The sequence below is a fragment of the Ambystoma mexicanum genome, chromosome 6q (genome assembly GCF_040938575.1).
Source record: "Ambystoma mexicanum isolate Mex_15411 chromosome 6q, UKY_AmexF1_1, whole genome shotgun sequence".
NCBI classification, from domain to species: Eukaryota; Metazoa; Chordata; class Amphibia; order Caudata; family Ambystomatidae; genus Ambystoma; species Ambystoma mexicanum.
The window spans coordinates 511,437,763-511,457,857 of NC_090937.1; positions in this window are offsets into that span (position 1 = coordinate 511,437,763).

Consider the following 20,095-nt stretch of genomic DNA (forward strand, 5'->3'; position numbering starts at 1 on the left):
GGATTTCCATCTGATCTTCAGGGCTTGGAACCCTTGTTTAATGTGTGCTTTCAACCCTTGATGCACATTTTCCAACTGGCCGAGGTAACCTTTTGCAATTATACTGACAATACCCAGATCTAGGTAGATATGGAAGAGAACAGCCATTTATCGGGTAAGATCAAGAACTGTCTGCTTTCAATTATGACCTGGATGGACCTGAACTTTTTTTTTTTAAAGTAATCCTGATACACTGAGGTCTTGGTTATAAATTATAATTATAACCTCTGGTCCCCATAATGCTCGCCTGACTCCTTTGGGCAATGTCCTAGACCTAGACCAGAGGTTAGGAATTTGGGCATTGTGATTGATGAGAACTTGTCACTAAATGCACAAGTTACTGCAGTGCCAAAATCATTCTATTTCACTATTCAGCATAAGACATGTAAATGAGTTTGAATTTCTTTCTTTTTTCTCTTTCTTCTTTTTTGCAGTCTTTTTGTGTTTCAATTAATTTTGTTAATTTTGTTTTATTATTGTGATGACGAAGAGTGTGATGATGAGAAATGAACATGTAATGTAATTAATTTTAAAAGATAAGTCATATGAATGTTTTGTACTATGATATGTTTTGAACGAATTTTGAAAGGTTGATTAAATTCAGCCAAATAAAATAATTTAAAAAAAAAATGAAATTTCACTATCAGGAACTGAAGGAAATATTTGCCTACCTAGCACAATCACATCAGGTGCTAGTTTGTAAAGCCTTGGTTTCCTCACGTCTTGATTTTAACAATGCTATTTACTTGTGCCTGCCTCTCTGTGCCATGAACAGGTTGAAAAAGTTGCAAAACACTGCAGCCAGGCTTCTAAGTAAGTCTAAGAATCGTTGACCTATCTCACTGGTGATCCGCTCTCTGCATTGGTTGACTCTAAAGAAGTGAATCACCTTCAAATGTGTGTGCATTGTCTTTAAATGCTTGCAACATCCAACAGATACACCTTTTGCAACTGTAAGTGGTTTCAACCCAGCACTCTACCTAAGTCAATGCCTAGTATGGGATGCCCAATGGAAACCCGTATTTATATATTTTTATGTTAATAGTTCTTTTATTTCTGGATGATGTATCTTATATAACGCCCCTCTTTTTGAATCCCTCCGGTCTTACTGAACCAAGAAGGTTTGTTTTGCAAATTAAAAGATTTATTTGATGAATTGAACAATATATATATATCACACTTTTATGAATATGAACAAAATCTGAATATCACACATATGAATATTTATACAATGATCAGCAATGGGCAATATCACAATAATCAACAATCTCTTTAATTAATTAGGAGTAGGAATGGGAAAAAATAAGGTAGCAGAGAATATAACTTTGTGTGGGTTCAATGAAATGCAATGATATGAAATTAATGCAACAAGCAAATGAAACTTGATATGAATTCAATCAAAGACAATGTAGTCACTCTTTCCCCCTGTTACTACTCACTCCCCCCAATATGCAATATGAAGAGATGGAATGAGGGCACACAGGTTTCAGGAATAACAATCAACAATGCAGTTCAATCCCAATTCCCCAGCAAGTTTAGAGAGTATAGGAATGATTTTAAAACAGGTCAATTGCTTTTAAATGTGATTTGAAATGAATGGGAAAAATGCTAAAAATGGATTTTAATTCGCTAAATAGGATTCAGAACTAGTGAGAGCTGCTTTGGATAGGTTCAGGTAAACACTAGCAATTATTGTTGAATGATTAGCAGATGGAAAACGAAATTCAGAAGTTGAAGGCAAGAAATAGCTGTTTTTACATGTGGTGAAATTGAGCCAAATGCAAAATTGCGGCTAACTTTTCAGCTATAAGGAGTATGCTTATTGGTTTGTTTGAAATCTGAGGATGTTAGCTTCAATATGCTTTTTAAATTTTGTTCCTAGCATATACGGTTCAGAGGTTACAGAGGTTTTAGTAAAGGTCAATTTTTCTCAAAAAGGGTCAAGATTTTACAAATGAGATTGCGCTTTTGAAGATTTACCAACAAGGATGGGCTTATACTAAGGGACTATGAAGATGCAAGATACCCAACAGCCAGCCACCAGAGCAGCAGTGACTCCGCTCTGACTTTTGTCCGCCAGGACACTTGACTTTCTTCAGAAAAATATCAGCGCACAGATGATTATCACTACAATTATCACAGGATTATGTGGATGGGAGAAGGATTTCAGGATGGACAAAAGAGATTCTATAATGCAGTCTGGATGTGTTGGAATGGATTGGATTGGATCACTTAAGATTAAGAGGTTGGTTATGGACAGTTCTATGCTAAATACTCACAACTATGGTTTGGAATGGGCCCATCAAAGATCTGGTCAAAGGTTTGGCTGGAATTCACTCGCCACCGGACTGGTCTCAGGCACTTGGTTCTGCTCTTAGCAAGGCACTCTGGTCTGCACGGCCTCTTGGACTGGATCTGACGGGTTCTGGGTACAGCTCTGCTGGACTGATCTGGATCTTGGGGTTCTAGCAAGGGTTCTTAGCCAGAAGGAGCCAAAACAGCACAGCCAGGCTGTTGAATGGGTTAGGCTCCATGGATGTTTGGGGTTAAATCAAGTTGCAAGATTTTACAGGCCGGCTGAGAAGGGTTCAGCTTTTTGGGTTGGACCTATGCTTCAGGGTTCTGGAGTCTGGATCTAGGTTCTGGAGTCTAGATATGGGTTCTTCCTGCAGAGCGCTTCGCCAGTCGATCAGTGATGGGTGAATGTGTGTCTGCTTCTGGGTCCTCATCAGTCCCTATTTATGTATTTTCCAAGTGGGTGGGGAGGCTGACTATGCTACGCCCAACCCTCTAAGAATCTGATAGGTCAGAGGATTCCCTCTCCCCTGATTTGAGAAGGGAACAGTGTGTCATGATGTGTCATGATGTGTCATGTTTATGGCCCAGGGAGAAAACCTCCCCTTTGTTTCTGTACAGTATATCTTATTTTTCATTAAAAAAAACATATTTCCAATATCCCCAAGTTGTTAATAATACATATTTACATTACAGATTCACTAAGGTACGTTTCTGTCAAAGCCTCATGTTCCTGCGAGTTTTGGTTCCCAAATGACAGTTTTGCGTGCTTTTGGTGGGTTACCCATGTTCGGATCTGAACAATTTTTTATACATATATGCACATAACATCTGGCCATATCCCTGTAAATTTTCATGTTCCTAGCATAATCACAATAGCTAGAATATGAACATTTTTGTGGTTCCGTCTCTGAATGTCGCACAGATTCCAATTTAGTTTTAAACTGTGAGCGAATTTTTCAATGTAATAACCTCTAAATTCCATATTTTTATCAGTTCAGTAAGATTTTCTATGAGTCTTTTTCTTAAACATACAGTTTCTGTGCTTTCTGAATCCACAAACGGTTTGTCTCCACCTCCAAGGTCTTGGCTGGGCCAGAGAGTCACATGAGCTTGTCTTCCTGTGCTGTTGGTTTCATTAACACCCACATTAGCATTTTCTTTCAGTTCAAGAAACCCATTGTCTCTTTCCCAGAGCAGCAGAGCAAATCTCCTCCTCTTCTCATTAGCATCCAAATGAGATATCCTCTCCTTTTGGTGGGAAGGCAAATGGTGGTGTGTTCTCAGTGAGGGAAAACCTCTTTGAAGTTTAGCTGAATCAGGTTACCTTACAGTAAATTGTGACATTGTTCCTTTTGAAAATTAAAGTTACAATTTTAAAATAAGCAAACATATCTTCAATTCCAGTCTTTTTCAACATGAAAATTAAGTTGTGGCAACCTATTGCATTTGATGGAAGTCTCTTCTTTCCCCACATTAGATTTTGAGACACAAGTTTTAACATGATTGATTTAGAGATCGCCAGCTTCTGACAGAGGCGAGCAGGGGTGTTGCACCTATTTTCAACATATTTTTCCAAGCAAGCATCTTTAAATGTGGATTTTCTTCTGATGAATGTACTTCTGCTGACATTATATTTATGTGGATTCTTGAAGTAGAACGATGTTTAACATCCAACAAGGAGGTTGGATCTTTTTTGTGGTTTGTGAACCATGATTTTTGCAAATTTGACAACCAAGAAAAATGGATTTTCAAACAGCTCTGTGTTTCTTTTACAATCAGCATTGCTTTTTGAAGTAGTTTTAGGCTGCTCTGTAGGTAGCCCAATGGTGGGTTTTGGCAGTGGTCTCCTGTGTTACCACTGACATAGGCAAAAGTGGGTTGGCGGCCTATTTTTCAGGTTTTTCCTGCACACTTCTGGGTGACTTTAGCATGCATAATGCTTTCCAGCGGCCATTCTGATGTTTCTGATGCATACAGCTCAGAGGAATGTTGCAGGGACTGGACTAGTGGGTTAAAACATCCCACACAACAAAGCTTAATGCCCTCGCTACAGCACATTCAGGCACACTAAGACACGGTAGAAGACTGACCCTGACATCCACCAGGACAGAAAGCTGGTGGCCGGTACTTCTTGTTACAGGCTAGCAGGTGCTGGAATACTCTACCTGCTAACCCTGCTAGCTTTCAGGAAAAAGCTAAAAACTCATCTCTTTAGCTTATAATTCACTGCTGTTTGGCCTCTAATACATCTTTGTGTAGGGTGCATTTAAAGGCCCCAAACAGAAATATGTTTCACATGAATGGCAGACATTTAAACTCTGAAATAAAAACAGCCTGGCTTTTGCTTTTGTTTTTCAAGTAAAGTTAAAGAGCTAGGTGGAAAGGGGCCTACCTGTCATTACCAATGGACAAGCAGCAGTTTAATTTACAAATGAAGAACTAATCAAAGATCCCTGTGACATGGAAAACAGTATTTTTAAACATTGAAAGCAAAAATAGCCTGCACATGTGTGTGCAAATAAAAACAGCTTTAAAAAGCCAAAGTGGAAAAAAAAATAAGATTGCTCTCAGAAAAATGTCAGGAAAACAAAACATGATGTATGGGTTGACAAAAGCAAAGTATATTATATGTTCCACCTACAAAACTCCACTGCAATTTGAAGAGCCACTTTATCTTCATGGAAAACCTGTTTCAGGCTGCGGTCAAACCCCCCTCCACAATAAAATGTGCTGCCGAAGGTGTTGAAAGCCCAGTGTCCTCCAGACGTGCTGGCTCTAAAAGCAGGGACTTCAAGGAAATTCACTCTTGGCTGAAGCACAACTAATATGTGTGAAAATGGGGGCACCCTCTTCAAAGAGCAAACTACCAACTTCAAAGAGACTCATAAAAAAAACTATGGCCTCAGACTGACCCAGGTAGACAGATGGCTGTGCTGGATGAAGCAGACCTCCCATTTGCTGAACATGAACATCACAATTCATTTAAAAGGACTGTTATCATGTAGGCCTTTTTCACAGCAACAATACTGTGGATTGATTTCATTTTTGTAATTTTTTTTATGTAATTTCCAGGCGATCTTGGGGATATAAAATGCATCTACCTGTGACTCTGTGAACTGTAATGGACAGTAAGACTAGGTTTCTGGCTCGTCTGAACAAGTTCCAAATGTGAGCGTTGGTGAAAAGGTGGAAAATGAAATTAGGGATATGTTTAATAACTTCCATCTTCATAACTGTTGTACTTTTTATGGAAATGGCAGAAGTGTGCCACATGGCCGTGCTACATCATACGGATTTGTTGGTTGGCTTATCTAATTCTCCATGATCAGAGAAAACAGAACATATGTTTGGTATAGCAGTTGCTAGTAAAATTATGAAGTTGTTTGCTTGTTTATTGATTTGTATTGTGCGTCAAGCTCAAGGGTATCTGGCCGCATTAGCACAGGGTTACAAGTATACTTTAAGCGTGAATTACAATAGTTACAATTGAATAGGTTACAAAAGTTACAATTGTGATACATAACTTGTTTTTGCCAAAAAACTGAAAGGTGAACAAAAGGACAATTACATATAATAATTGCCATATGTTGCTCCAAACCCCTAAACCAATCCTGACTTGGGAGGTGGAGTTGGGAGGAGTTAGAAGGGTAACTGTCCAATCCTAGTGGCAGGGATTATTGCAGGGTACTTCCCCAAGATTGTAAAATTGGTTATGTCATTGCTGCTATATAAGGGGGACTGCACTATGACAGGAGACAGACACCAAAATAAATGGGGAGACAGAAAAAGGAGAAAGACAGGAAGGCTGCTGAAACGTACCATCTGACCGTTGTAAGGAGACACCTGAGGAGATTGCTGAGAGTTCATCTGGGTGGAGCTGTCTATTTCTAGGAAGGCCTCAAAGTTGACTGGGTCCTGCGGTGGAGAGCGGTAGGCCATCTTTGAGAGTGGAGCTACCAGACCCCTGCCCTATCTTTCTAGTGTGTCCTTAGATGCAGTTGGCTTTTCTGAAAACTTAGACAGAGGTTTGCTATGTTATCTTATGTTATTTGGCATTTATGTAGCGCGCTATATATCATTGGTATGATCCCAAAGCGCTGGTGGGTTGAACACCCTCAGGCACCGCAGTCAGGTCAGTGGAGAGAGAAAGTGTCGTAGGGTGCGTGGGTGCAACAGTTATGTGGGCAGCTGATCTAATTGCCAGATGGTAGCTGCATCCTAGCGTTAGGTGGTGAAGATATCAGCTGAATGTGTGCAGTCTGGTGTGTGGACACCCAGACCGGGTTCTGGCTGCGTTAGACCTGTATGACGCTTATGTGAGCAGCTAGCCACAAAGTCTTGGGGTAGCTGCGTTTTATTAGAGTGATGAGGTGTTAGTGGGGTAATGTTCGTATTTGAAAAGCCAGGCCGAATTGATCAGGGGTATAGATGCATTCTAATTGTGTGGTAGTGTAGAGTAGAGAGTAAGCGTAATGATAATGGATGGGAGTGTTTGCATGGGTTTATCAGCCAAAGCAGCAGATCCAATTTCTAGGTTGAGGTTCCTGATAATATTTGTTCTTCTATTTAAGTGTGGCACGTGCCGACATTTTACCATCCTGTTTAGATGTGATGCAGGCTAATGTTCACACTTGTAAGTGTGACATTTGCTAACATTCACAATTCTATGTAGGTCTGGCGCAGGCTAATGTTTGTGGTTCTATCTAAATGTGGTAATTCTTAATATATCAACAGAATGTATCTAAGAGTGGCATTTGTTAACATTCTTGTCACATCTGGATCCTATTTGGCGCAGGCTAATGTTCACAATTCTAACCGAGTGTGGCATTGCTAACATTAACAATTTAGTCTGGGTCAGGCGTAGGCTAATTTTCACAATTCTAACCAGGTTTGGCGTTACCAACATTCACAATTCTCTCTGGGTCTGGTGCAGGCTAATGTTCACAATTCTAACCTTGAGTGGTATTGCTAAAATACACAATTATGTCCGGGGCAGGCGTAGGCTAATGTTCACAATTTTAACTAGGTGTGGCATTGCTAACATTCACAATCCCATCTAGGTGCGACACAAGCTAATGGTCACAATTCTAGCCAAATGTGGCACTCGCTATCATGAACAATTCTGTCCAGGTCCGGCTCAGGCTAATGTTCACAATTCTCTCTAAATAATGGACAACTTAACATTCACAATCCTATCTAGATGAGATGCTGGCCAATGTTCACAATTCTAAATAAGTGCTGCATTGTTAACAATCACAAACCTGTCTGGGTCTGGCCCAGGCTAATGTTCACAATTCTAACTAAGTGCAGCATTGCTAACAATCACAATCCTGTCTGGGTCTGGCACAGGCTAATGTTCACAATTCTAAGTGTGGCATTGCTAACAATCACAATCCTGTCTGGGTCTGGCGCAGGCTAATGTTCACAATTCTAACTAAGTGTGGCATTGCTAACAATCACAATCCTGTCTGGATTTGGCGCAGGCTAATGTTCACAATTCTAACTAAGTGCTGCATTGCTAACAATCACAATCCTGTCTGGGTCTGGCGTTGGCTACTGTTCATAAATCTCTCTAAATGGTTGACAACTTAACATTTACAATCCTATCTAGATTAGATGCTGGCCAATGTTCACAATTCTAACTAAGTGCAGCATTGCTAACAAACACAATCCTGCCTGGGTCTGGCACATGCTAATGTTCACAATTCTGACTAAGTGTGGCATTGCTAACAATCACAATCCTGCCTGGGTCTGGTGCAGGCTAGTGTTCACAATTCTAACTAAGTGTGGCATTGCTAACTATCACAATCCTGTCTGGGTCTGGCACAGATTAATGTTCACAATTCTAACTAAGTTCTGCATTGCTAACAATCACAATCCTGTCTCGGTCTGGCGCTGGCTACTGTTCATAAATCTCTCTAAATGATGGACAACTTAACATTCACAATCCTATCTAGATGAGATGCAGGATAATGTTCGCAATTCTAAGTGTGGCATTGCCAGGGTTCACACATCTATCTAAGTGGGGCATTTACTTAGCATTCACAATTCTATCTAAGTGTGGCATTTACTTAGCGTTCACAAATCTATCTAAGTATGGCATTGCCATGGTTCAAAATTCTATCTAAGTGCGTCATTTACTTAGCATTCACAATTCTATCTAAGTTCAGCATTTACTTAGAGTTCACAAATCTATCTAAGTACGGCATTGCCATGGTTCACAATTCTATCTAAGTGCAGCATTTACTTAGCGTTCACAAATCTATCTTAGTTTGGCATTTCCATGGTTCATAAATCTATCTAAGTGAGGCATTGCCATGGTTCACAAATTTATCTAAGTGCGGAATTGCCATGGTCACAAATCTATCTAAGTGTGGAATTTACTTAGCATTCACATATCTATCTAAGTGCAGCATTTACTTAGCGTTCACAAATCTAGGTATGGCATCGCAATGGTTCACAAACCAATCTAAGTGAGGCATTGCCATGGTTCACAAATCTATCTAAGTGTGGCATTGCCATGGTTCTTAGCATTCACAAATCTATCTAAGTGCGGCATTTATTTAGAATTCACCATCCTATTTGGATACGGCGTAGGCAAACTTTCACAGATCTATCTAGGTGTGATACTTTCTAACAACCACAAATCTATGTAGATTGGACTCAGGCTAATGTTCACAAATCTATGTTTTATGTTATGAGGTAAGGTAATGTTGAGTGGTAGGATCTTTCTGGAGTACAGTGATTGCTGTACTCCCCACCCATGGCACACTTACTTTGGGAGTTGCTGCTGGTTGACAGCTAGCCACTGGCTTCCCCTGCAGACACCTGCAGACACCTCTTGGAGCCACCTCTGTAGGAGCCTTCCTTTGCCTTGGGGCCCTTCGCCACAGGGGCTGCTGGGCAGTGAGCTGCCCTGGCAAGGTGGACACTACAGCTCCTAGGCAGCCAATCTGGATGGTGGGAGGGCAGGGGAGGCAGGAGAAGGACAAACAGGAAGTGGGTCGCCATTCCTTCATACATGTACTCTAATGCGATAGTTCCATCCTAAGAGGTGCGCAGGTGGAGTTGCCAGAGACTACACCGGCAATCAAGATGGATTTGCCCAATCAGGGGTGGGGGGAGGTGGGAAGAGGGAGTCGGGGTAAGCTCATGGATGAAGATGCACACAGGGTCTGGGGGGCTTAAAAACACAAGTACATGGGCAAAAAGGAAGCTCATGGAGGAGGCTGCACACAGGGGGCTGGAGGGGCCTAAAACACAAGTAAATGGGCAAAAACAAAGCTCAGAGATGAGGTTGCACACAGGAGGTGGGGACTAAAAACACAAGTAAATAGCCAAAATTGAGGCTCGGGGACAAGGCTGCACACGGGGGATTGGGGAGGCCTTAAAAGACTAGTAAATAGCCAAAAATTATGCTCATGGGGTCAGAGCAAGGGTCAGCTCAGCTGCAATGCCTGGGACCTAAGAGGTGCACAGGTGAAGTTGCCAGAGACTGCACTGGCAATCAAGATGGATTTGCCCTATCAGGGGTGGGGGGAGGGCCGGGAGGCAGGAAGAGGGAGCAGAGGGAAGTTCAGGGAGGAGGCTGCACACAGGGGGATGGGGGGGACTAGAAACACGACGACATGAGCAAAAACGAAGCTCAATGACGAGGCTGCACATGGGAGACTTGGGGGGCCTAAAAACACAAGTAAATGGGCAAAAACGAAGCTCAGGGACAGGCTGCACATGGGGGGCTAAGGGGGCCTAAAAACACAAGTAATAGACAAAAATGAGGCTCCGGGATGAGGCTGCACACAGGGGTTGGGCCTAAAAGCACAGGTAAATAGCCAAAAAACTAGACTCAGGTGGTCGGAGAAAGGGTCAGCTCACCTGCAGTGTCTGGGACCTAAGATGTGCGCAGGTGGAGTTGCCAGAGACTACACCGGCAATCAAGATGGATTTGCCCTATCAGGGCTGGAGGGAGGGCCGGGAAGTGGGAAGAGGGAGCCGGGGGAAGCTCAGGGATGAGGCTGCACACTGGGTCTGGGGGGGCCTATAAACACATGTAAATAGCCAAAAACGAGGCTCAGGGGGTTGGAGCAAGGGTCAGCTCACCTGCAGCACCTTTGACCTAAGGTGCACGCGTGGAGTTGCCAGGTCTACACAGGAAATTAAGATGGATTTGCCCTATCAGGGGTGGGAGGAGAGCTTGGAGGCATGAAGAGGGAGCCGGAGAAAGCACAGAGATGAGGCTGCACATGGGGCTTAGGAGGGGCCTAAAACCACAAGTAAATGGACAAAAACGAAGCTCAGGGAATGAGGCTGCACACGGGTTGGCTGGGGGGGCTAAAAACAGAAGTAAATGGGCAGAAATGAAGCTCAGGGACAAGGGTGCACACAGGGGGCTGGAGGGGATCTATAAACACAAGTAAATGGGCAAAAACAAAGCTCAATGACGAGGCTGCACACGGGGGCTGGGAGGGCCTAAAAACACAAGTAAATGGGCAAAAACGAAGCTCAGGGACGATGCTGCACATGTAAGTAGAACTAAGCCCTGAAAAACCGAAAGGTGGGGGGAGTCTGTTTGCCTTGAATCATTTCCCTTTATAGTGAGTGGGGGTGCAAAACTGTGTAGATCCTTAGCCTATGTCACCAAAACTATTAATTTAATTGGCTCCCCATTTGGCAGAACACTACGGAGTGAATTTTGTTAAAATTCAAAATTAACAAAGCTCACTTCCCAGTATGTGCTGAAAACTATAGCCTATAATTGAATTGTGTAATCCTTTTTGTCGAGCTGATCCTGACTTCTTTAAGGAAAAGGGGTTTCTTTGTTCTTAAATCAGTCCTACCTTTTTATCCAGCTTCCTCAACACAGGCCTTTCAGTAAAGGGGGTCTGAAATCCCAAATTCCCCAAAGCATTCACATTTTTCTGTCTGACTTTCCAACCTACACCAAAGCAAGGGGAGGTCTGAAAAACAAAGTGATAAATCACCCTGTGTTTGTTTAAAACCAAAGGTTTGGGATGAAATTATATTTTTGATCAGTGTAATTATTTTGTGAAGTGTGATTTACACTTTTGTGATTTATTTATGCTGAGTGAAGTTGATTATGTTGTGCCATGGATAAAGTGGTGTTTTTGATATTTCCGTGCTAATTTCTATTGCTGTTAATTTAAACAAATGCCAATATATTTACTGTACACCGGCCTGGTTCTTGGCTCATGGTTAGTTCAGGGCAGAGGGGTCCAAGGGCCATGACATGTGTCAGAGATAGGGCTAAAATAAAAAAATCTGTTAATACGGTTTGTTGAATAACCACTTGAGTGGGGAGGGAAGGGACTCCCTGTGTTGAGGGTGGCTCCTCAATAAACTGTTAAATTTGTCTTTGGGCTATTTACTCAACATTGGACAGCACTGAGATACCCTTTGGGTGATGGTTGCACTCAATAAACTCACCGATAATATAACATCCCTTTCATACTCCAAATCACTTTCCTCATTTTGAGACAGCCTCTCCAGCATCTTCTTAAGAATCCTGTCTCGTCTGCATCATCAGATAAGGGAATTCATTGGGTAGCTTCCAGGAGCAACAGAGGCTGATCTTCGGAATTGGAAACTGTCAAAACCACTTTCACATTATCTCTTGTGCTGCTGGTCTGATGTTTAATCTCTTAGTTTGTAGTTCTTCCTTATCTTTCTTAAGAAGGGTCATGCACTCAACAATCCAGTTCTGGTGCTTCTTCCTCTGAGTGCAGGGATCATCCAACATACTCTTTCTTCAAACACCTGGACACCATTGGCCTGGCTCACTAGGTAGATTCACTAATAATGGGGCACATTAAGGACCTTTTGGATTTTCTAGGATCTCTTCACTGGCGAAGTGCCTATGATCTTCCCTTTTCTTTGCCATCAGCAGAACATGGTGACTACCCTGGCCTGGAGACCATATGAATGAACATGTTTTCTTCAATCAGTTATTTTCTTTTTTGCTTTTCCTTCATCTCGAGGGAGGACCCTGTATGCCAAAGTATCATAGTTGAACAGGTTCTTCACATCATACTTCTTAATCTTCTGGTGGATATAGGAATAATGTACAGCAAGAGCAGCTAGGCTGCTCAGATGGTTTTGTAGATACCCATATAGTTGACACCTTACAACCACCATCGAAGGTGGCAGCCTACAAAGGCATGAGGTATCCAAAGAGTTGGGTAGCAGCTCTACTTTCAGGCCAGTTTCCAATAAACCCTCCCACGCTAGTATCCAGCATTCTATTCATAGGCAGTTCTTACAAGGTGATTTATGGGTTGGTATGTAGGCTTGAGTGGTCAGGAGGTTAGTTATGGCTAGTGCAGTCTTTTGAACTCATAGTGACCAGAGGGGATGCTTGGCAAAAGTGGAGGAATTGGTTGGCACACATATAGAATTATAGATGGGTAGCTATCAACAATAAGCACATATTCCACTGATGGGTTACTTCTGATAGACAAAAAAGAGTGAGGATCATGTAGTCAATGTTGTCACTGGGCACCCCAAAGTGGAATAGACCTCATTATTGAAAGCTACCCAGTGTTAATGTTATTTTGAGCATGGCCCCCTTTGTCCTTTCCCACCCTATGTGCTGTCCCCATGGACCAGCATTGCATGGAATGGTGAGAGGAGACGTACAGAAACTATACATAAGACACAAGGTGAACCACTATTGATTAGGCGTAGCCTGCTCAATAATTACGGTACTGTCCCTCAGGAAGTACAGGGAATCCCTGAGAGTCGACAGAAGACTGGCCCTAGGACACAGTGATAGGATGCCTATCTAAAAGGGATAGGAGAGGTGACCCTATTGTTAGACTATGAAGGAGAACAAACTGTCCTTCCAGTAGAAAAGATTTTCAATACGTTGAGAATAAAAATGTAGTCGTAAACCCTCAGAAGGAGGTGTTCACCTATGCTCCCAACCTAAAGTGCAGGAGTGAGGAATGGGTGAAGTTGAATAATATACACTATGGGCACTGACTGCCATTCACTGTAGACATCTATTAATATCTGGGATGCAAATGTCAGATTACATTTGAGATTTGATTTTGTTCACTCTTTATTCCACCCTCCCTCAAGTGTGTAACCCAACAGAACAGTTTTTTTTTAAACAGTGCCACTCAGGGCCAATGCTACGCCAGTTGTTATTTCTGATTTTTAATCATATATTTACAAACACTTATCCTACAACCAAAGTAAAGGATATCGGTATGGTTGGTCGACCAGTTTCAGTGAGTCGTTCATACTTGTGTCACCTACATCAGGACCGATGTATTTCCAAATCACTTCTGGAAGCTCAGCATGGCTTAGTATTGGGAGTCCTTTTCTTTATTATAAGCTCTACCTATGTTCAATAGTTATACTTCCTATACAGGGCTAGTACTGTTGCTACCACTATGGGGTAAACACAGAACAGGGTTCCTCTATACTGTTGTCATCAGGGACGTGTCCTTATGTTAACTCCTGCAGTCCATCTCAATGTATAACACGATGATTGTCACATCCAGGGACAGCGGTTAATGCCTCCCTGTCTCCCTGGGGTTGCAGATGGACTGCAGGAGTTATCATACTCTCCCGACAACCTCACAGCAGCCATCCACAAGCTAGCTCGACATGGGCCTCTAGCAGGGACTTGGCCACCCCTATCTAGCTTCATATTGGGTAAAATGCACACACCCATTCTTAACTACTCTGACGAATCTCCCATAGCTTGGCCGTTGGTCCGCGAGGGCATTCACCTTCAGCGATTTGATGCAATACCAATGGCAAAAGGCACTATACAAATTACATTACATTTGTTTAAGTTTGAAATTTGCAATAACATCTGAGTAACATAGCACAACTTAATATAAATAGCACATACAACTCTCTCAGAAGACCGTCTAGAACTCCACAAGTAGTGATTTACTATCAGTGAATTATACTTATGAGAATTACATTAAAATGGGATTTGGGCAAGTGTTGAATTAGCATAATTACCCAGTAGTCAGTTTTATCGAAAGAAAGAAAGAAAAAAAAGAAGTCAACTTCCCCCACATGAATCAGACAAATGATATTGGGCCTCATTCCGAGATTGGAGGTAATCATGGCGCTATTAGCGCCATGACTGCCTCCAATAACGGTACCGAGTCCACCCTGGTTCAATGGGGACTTACCTGTCTATTCCGACCTTTGCGTGACCGGTAAGTCCCCATTGAAAATGGCAATCCCCATTCCCATTTGAGCCCCCATAGGGCTCAATGGGAATGGGGAAGGCGCAAATAACGGCCCGGCGCATGCCAAGGCCGTTATTTGCGCCCTGGTCCCCTAACGGGAACCGAAAGGTACGTTTGGTCCGACCAAAAGTACGTTATACTCTCAAAGGGAATTTGATGTGAATACAAATATTCAAACCATATTACTTCACATGAAATATCTGGGACAGAGGCAAATTGCACAAATACATACATCATATATATTTGCTTATCACTTACCAGGTTCTTAAGCACTATTACACAGTCTTCTATGTCCTAAGGGCTATTATTTTACAGGTGAACCAATGACTTACTTGATTTGCATAACGTTTTGGGGATCAACGCATCTCATGCCAGCTCTGATGTTGAAGTAATGCACACTTCTATATATTGCATAATCTCTATTTACCCTTTTTTATGTGTTCATGATTTTTCGTACTCTGGGCTCCAATGAAAGTCTTTGGTCCTCGATGGTCTTTCATATCATAATGTATGCGAGGCATACCTGCTTAAATTAAGCATTTGGTCTGTAGTAGCAGGTTCTGCACAGTGGTGAAATTATACCAGTTCCTCATGACCATCACATAACATGTGTATTTGGAGAACACACTTGTACTGCAACAGAAGGATCTCTATTATTGTAGAGAGATAGGAGATGATTATTCTCACCCAATATTATGAACCTTGGAAGGATGATGGGCTGAGTGCACCTCTGGGGATTGAACCAGTGACCATGAGGTGTAAGACAAATCCCTGTAGTAGATGCTTAAGTCTGTTCGGCCACAGGCAAATCTCTGCATTTCCTACTGATCACATTAGTGAATTTACTCTCAAGTAGACGGCATTAACGCATGACCCTGTAGGTGTGAAGCCAAGTACCCCCACTCAAAGCTCCGCCCCCATGCTGCCTATGTGTTGGGAGCCAGAGTGTGAGACATGTGCAATACCAGTGTGAGACATGTGCAATACCAGTGAAAATACCTATACCGAAAAGAATCCTGGAAGTGAGGTACCCATTGAGGAAACCATATATGCACTCACAACAATATGATGGTCATTTGAATGAAATCCCAGAAGAAATGTGAAAAACGAGGAAGAAAGAAGATTGGTAACGTCATGCGAAGCAGAGCTGACGCATCCAGAAAAGAGGCTGCAGACCATAAACATTCTATTAGATCTAAGGAGGAGGTGGTAAAGATCAGCAACATTTTGGGCACGAGATGAAGATGCTCATGATACAGAAACGATGAAGAATATGGCAAGTAATTTTATAATTATACAGATGCAGTAACACAAGTAGAAAAGTATCCTTAAAGGCTGGCTACGTAATGAATAGATTGTAGCGATGCACCAACGTTAATGCATATGAATGTATAGACTATTGATGTTCCACAAACACACTTTAGCATAGTCTGGACCCTTGAATAAAAAGGCTTTTTCAGAGTGGCACAGTTGGAAAACAACTTAATGACGGAGGTAGATTCAAGAATAGCTTGGCTGGCCCAGCACCAGGAAGTCAAGGCCACCATGAGCTTGGATGTTCATGCAGTAGCTACAAAACATGTAAAAAGTACAAACTCCTGTCTGAGGTGAGGAGCAAGAACATTGAAGATGTCAGAGGTTCACCATTTAACAGTATTTTAAACACAGAAAAGCTCTGAAACATGGTCTCTGGTCACATGGTCGGATGAAAATAGATACTGAGTTGAGCTACATCGAAACCAAGAGTCAAAGGGTCTCATTATAACCCTGCTGGTCATGGTAGCAATGGTGCCGTTGAGCTACTGGCACCGTTGTTACCGGACCGGCAGGGAACAAGTTTGTGGGCGGGATGCCCACTGGGCCGCCAGGTCTGACCTGGTGGGCGGAACAGCACCCGCCCACAGACTTTGACAAATGCAACGGCTCTGTTGCACAGTGTTGGTGCATCCATCCTCCCCATTCCCATTGAGTCCAATGGGACACAAATGGGAATGGGGAGTTTCTGTTTCCGGCTGTAATGCCCCGGTGATTCCTCATTGCCAGGCGCCGGAAGAAAAACATGACTCCGGTGGCAGCCTGCCGTTTTTACCAGCACAGCTGCCGTCGGAGTCATAATGAGGCCCAAAGTATGCCTATATACCCTTTTATTCTCAGGCACGAAGGAACATTTCCAAGGCCATGTTCAAAGGCTAAATGACTGACAGACCAATAGAGTGATGATAGATGGCAGGATAATTAGGTGGGAAGGTATGGTTATGACCAGCCCACCAGCACCTGGGTGCCAGCCTGCGTGCTGCTAGCATGTGTGGAATATTACAGAGAGGTACAAGGGTGCCAACCAATTGTAGAGGGCCACGTAATAGAGAGCCTTATAGTTTATGTGACCAATAGGATGTCATGTATTTGATTACGTTCCTAGTGTCCTGCACTAGAGGAGGGCTTAGTTGACCCACCTGATGTTAGAGACCCAATAACTTTCTCGAACAAGTATGGAAAATATACCTAGATGATCCCTTTAAGCCAATCACTTTCCTGAGTAGGATTTTGTAGTTTGCCACGTAGATTGACGTCAATGATGACGAGTTTTTGCTATATAACCTGAATTTTTTATGAAACGTTCTGAGAAAGAAGAACGAGCGGATATTCGTTGATGTTCATTATACTCCCTGTTTTAGACAATTGATATTAAAACAGACATACTTTGCCAAATTCCTCAGTCTGTCCGATTATTGATGTTTGAGTATATTCTGCATCCCCATCCATCTCAAAGTATTGCCACCTCGTCGAAAAGGGCCTAGTGTTGGGTACACGGGTTCAACCCTGTACAGTGGTTTCCACTTTCATTATCTCTATTCTATTGTAGGTCACTTTCTTCACCTTTTTGCATAGCCAGTCCTTGACTCTGTCACTTATGACAATTGGTTCAGCATTCCCAGATTATATATACCTGGGATTTGCAATGGGTGCTTAGAAAATGTTCCCAGACATTTCTAGCCATTACACATGGAAGGGTTGCCCGGGCACATCTTGGGACCATTGCACAGCCATGCTTCCACTAATTAAAGTACTTCCAAGGCACCAGACAACCCCATCACTGGGAAACGATTGTTACAGTGTTGTTTCTTATGTTCACACCTTCCAGATCTGCATTCCGCCTGATCCACTAGCTACCATTTCACATAAAACTCTCCCATACACAACCATATTGCCTCTACAACAATCCCATTGTGTCGTCCTAATTTGTTAATTCTGTAGATCCCTATCCTATTCCTGCTTCTCCCAAGCCCACAGCCATGTTTTCCTTTCTTCTTCCTTCAAAGACTGAGGTCTGGCAACCCCAGGTGGGGGCACAACGTGCCATTTTCTTTCAGGCAGGATCCCCCTACCGTTAGACCACTACAGTGGTAATTGACACTGTAAACAAGCTTTATAACATGGCATGCCGTTTCTGTCAGCACTCTAGAGACAAAGAAATGTCCAAGCTACTTTAATTCAGAGGATGGGCGTGAGTGTCAAAAATTCCTACACATATTATTTTGGGATTGCAGGAGACAGTTGCACATATTAGTACATACTAGTCTTATGGTGTGAGTTTATGTGAGCGTGCTGGTTCATTTGCTTGATCGACCTTATTTGTTAAATGGATGCAGATCTAGAAAGGTAATGGAAATCCACTGTCAGTAGGGAACAAGGCCAACTGATGAGAAGAAATGTGAATGACTGATATCCACTTGGTTTGATTAAACTCCCCAACAGTGACGCATGGAATGATGTGTGTCACTCATCCAAAATTCGGCAACCTGTTACGTTCTGTGGGTAACTTGTGGGGCTGTAAACCATGTGAAGTTGTGTTGGTCACTGTTGGGGGTGCAAACCAGTGCCCCATCCCCCCTGTGGGTCACTAGTAGGGGTGTAAATCAGTGCCACTTCTCCCTGGCCTTTCTCCCTTAGACCCGAGCACAGCAAGAATGCTTTACACTTTTTTGTCTATTACTTCTGCACAAACTTTTAACGTGACCCAATGCCATACTGCGCCCTGCCAGGCTCCAGCACAGCAGTGAGCATATTGTAGGGCCCGGTGCGGGATGGCAGTGCCAGCTCCCCAGCCCGGCCTCACAAGGACCTTGTTTTTTTACCACTGATTTTCTTTAAACACCCCTGGTGAACCTCTAGGCAAGTTCGACTTTTGGGTAGTTTGAATTTAGCCTGAACCAGTTCATCCACCGCTAATGTTCACATATAAGCAATTTTAGACTAGAAGAGCAACAACGTTAGGCAACACTTTAAAGAAATGTGCCTATTCACTAAAAGGGGTAGGGGGTAGCGGTGCACAGCATAAAGAAGCAATGAAACGTTCTTGTTGAGCAAATCCTTAGGCTACAGTTTTGGATTCACATAAAATATATACTTTGATATCAGCACTCAAATCGTTGTTGTGCTTAGTTTTGGAAATTGAACATCAGCAATACAGTAAAAGGAACATCAAACTCTACCAAACACTGATCAGGTACAATTGAACTCTAAGCATGCCATGTGTGCCCGATAATATGGAGAGAAAGCATGTGGCACTCTTATCAGTTATCAGTTTTTGCCGGCAGCACCATACCAGGAGTGAAACTGGACTGATAAATAGTAGTTGAAATTCCAAATGTCTCGTTAACGATCAGAGGTTTATTTATCTGGATAGTGATTACTCAAAGGTGATGAGACAGAATGAGTTGACTATTATAATAGGGTAATGATCAACACACAAGGTGAAGCCCATGTAAGCAGAAGGTTGGAAGGAAGGGAGATGCTGTGAGAAGTTTGGCATGAGTGAAGAACATGAGTTGGGTTTTGAGGATAAAAGTTGAAGAGAAACTATTGTTGAATAGAAAACAGTTAAGATGACCAGAGCAGTGTTTATGAATAAAGGATGTCACGTTAACCCAGTAAACCTAGAGACAGATCAAAAACACAGCGACTGGCACTCCTACCTGGAGACAACTCCCTGGACAAAAACGTGCAACTAAAAACACCACCATCCGTAAAGTGACTTAAAAAACTGTGCACGCTGACTCGCTCAATTAAGTACTCATTATGACAGAATGCCAATTAGGAACTCAATAAAACCCCGAAACGTTACAGTTAACTTCTTGGGAGAGCAACATGTTCTCGTTTGCTCTCTAAAGACACTAGGCCAGTCAGGAGCCCAAACTAGGATGTTACCACCAGATGTCCATTCTGTTTCTAGTTACGGTACCTTTCAAATGTGAATGAGAACTATAGCTCATCTGAGGTATAGAACTGCAAACATGAGGCTCATACAAAATATTTAGGGCTACAGAATACATTGAGACTATTCACTGTTCTAATTATATCACCAACAACATTACTTGAATGGTCACAAAGAAGTCTAATTGATAAGTGAGTAGGTATCCAATTTTAGTCGCACAATCAGGATTAGTACATGTGAAAGAATACAGTACATTTCAGTTCTGTCAATGAAAGCCCAGGTCCAGAGGAGAGCAGAAAAAAAAGAGGAA